Below are 1960 nucleotides of genomic sequence, written 5' to 3' on the forward strand. Positions count from 1 at the left end.
TTTTCTTGTTCCTGGGACCCAGCTGCCTCAGTTTTGGGGAAATAACTTCACATAGCACCACCAGGGGTAGAGCCCCCCATTCAGTCCAGGTGCCTGTGCCTGGGACAGGAGCCCCAGTCAGTACTAGGGTCCTTTGATGTGGCAACAGAACAGAGGTCATTCCTTTGTGAGTCTGGGGAGTGGTAACTGGCTGTCCCTTGTTTCCCAAAAGTGGACAAGAAAGCCCCTCACCCACCTCCACTCCCAGCCCCAGGGCAGGTGGCCCAGGCTTCCTGAGTGTCCATGTCCGAGCTCATGTTGCTACTCTCAGCCTTGCTAGGGTCACTTCTCAGACACCCCGGGAGCATTTCCATATGGGGTAACTCCTGGACCTGTTTCATTAAACATTATGGGGTTAGGTGAGGAGGCTGAATGTGGGCAACTGGGAACATTCCAGAAAGCCTGGCCTTGGGAGGGGCTCAAGTTCCACTGTCAGGCCATGGCCTGGACTCCAGGGATGCGGTGGTGAAGACTGTCTTCCTGGCAAGGCAGACAAAACAACAACAACGACGACGACAACAGCAACAACAAAACAGTGAAGGCAGCTGTCTGTGTTCGGCCAGAGTATGGAGCCCAGCATTTGTCATACTGCGGACAACGGGAACAAGGTGCTTCTGGATAGCGAGCCATGTTGTAGCAGAAGAGACCTGGGGTGGTGTGTCCCGTGGCCGGAGACGCTGGCTTCACTTGGCCCAGGGGTAGCGACAAAAAGCAGGCACCATTGGGCTGGACGGGGAGGAACTACGAGGAGAGGGAGGAACCAGGTGGGAGGAGAGGGGGCCGTGCTGGAGGAAAGGATCGATGTGGGAGGAAGGGGAGGAGCTGCCAGGTGGGATCGGCCAACGTGGAGAAAGCTTTCAGGGCAGTCCACGTGACGGTGGGGCTAGCAGGTGTGCAGCAGGGGACACAGGCCCAGGGCGGCCGCTGCTGGACAGCCAGGCAGCTGGAGGCTTCGTCCCCGAGTCCCCGACCTCGAGGGGCGTGGCTGCTGAGAGGAGGTGCCGGGAGTGGGCGGCGCGAGCTCTGCGCTGAGGCGGCCTTTGGGGAAGCTCCTCTGGGTGGTAGCAGGCTGGGGTACCGGGGAGGCGGGGTTTTGACTGCCTGAGGAGGGAACCCCGAGCGAGTGGGGTTACCCTGGCAGGGGTGAGAGGAGGGAGGAGGAGCACCGGCCCGGGCTCAGAGGGCCTTTGAGGGGAGGGGACGGGGTCCTGCCCTGCCATCCGGGCCGGCTGGCGGGCGGGTGCGGGAGGAAGAAGACTGCCCCGTGGGCCTTGCCTGCCCTGTGCGCCCCAATGCCGGCGTGTTGGACTGCCCGCCTTCCCTGACGCCCCGCACACAGCAGGCGCTCCGAGGCATCCCCGGCTTGGGTCCAAGGAACAAGGGCATTGCACGGAACAAGGAGCTGCCTCGGCAACTCAGTCACAGCCTCATTTTGCAGCGAGGAAAGCGAGCCGCAAAGCAGTTTCACCCTAACCCGTGGCACAGCTGTGCTGAGCTGGCGGGCCGCCCCTCCCCGCCCCACCGGCGGGGCTCCGGCTCTCTGAGCAGCGGCCCCCTGCCCGCCGTGCGCTCCCATCTCCCTCCGGCGTCCGCCCACGCTGTGAGTTCCTGGGGAGCGAGTGCGCAGACCTCCCCGAGCCTCAGCTTCCATCCGGGTGGGAGAAGACCCCCCACTCCCCGTCCCGAGCGGCAGTGAGCCCTGACCCGGGAATTGCCTGTCCGACTGGCCGCCGCCGCCCGGGCCGCGTCCTCCCCGGCCCAGGCGCCTGGCGCTGTCCAAGCCCTAAAGCCAGCTCGCGGGCGCCGCCAGGAGGCGCTGCTCCGCCGCGGAGGCCAGCACGCGGGGGCGTGGCCTCGGGCTCCGCCCACCGCCTTCGGGGCGGGGCGCGCGTGCGCCCTGCTCCCCGCCTCGCGGGGACTG

Source organism: Panthera leo, chromosome F2 (genome assembly GCF_018350215.1).
Source record: "Panthera leo isolate Ple1 chromosome F2, P.leo_Ple1_pat1.1, whole genome shotgun sequence".
In the NCBI taxonomy this organism is placed as follows: Eukaryota; Metazoa; Chordata; class Mammalia; order Carnivora; family Felidae; genus Panthera; species Panthera leo.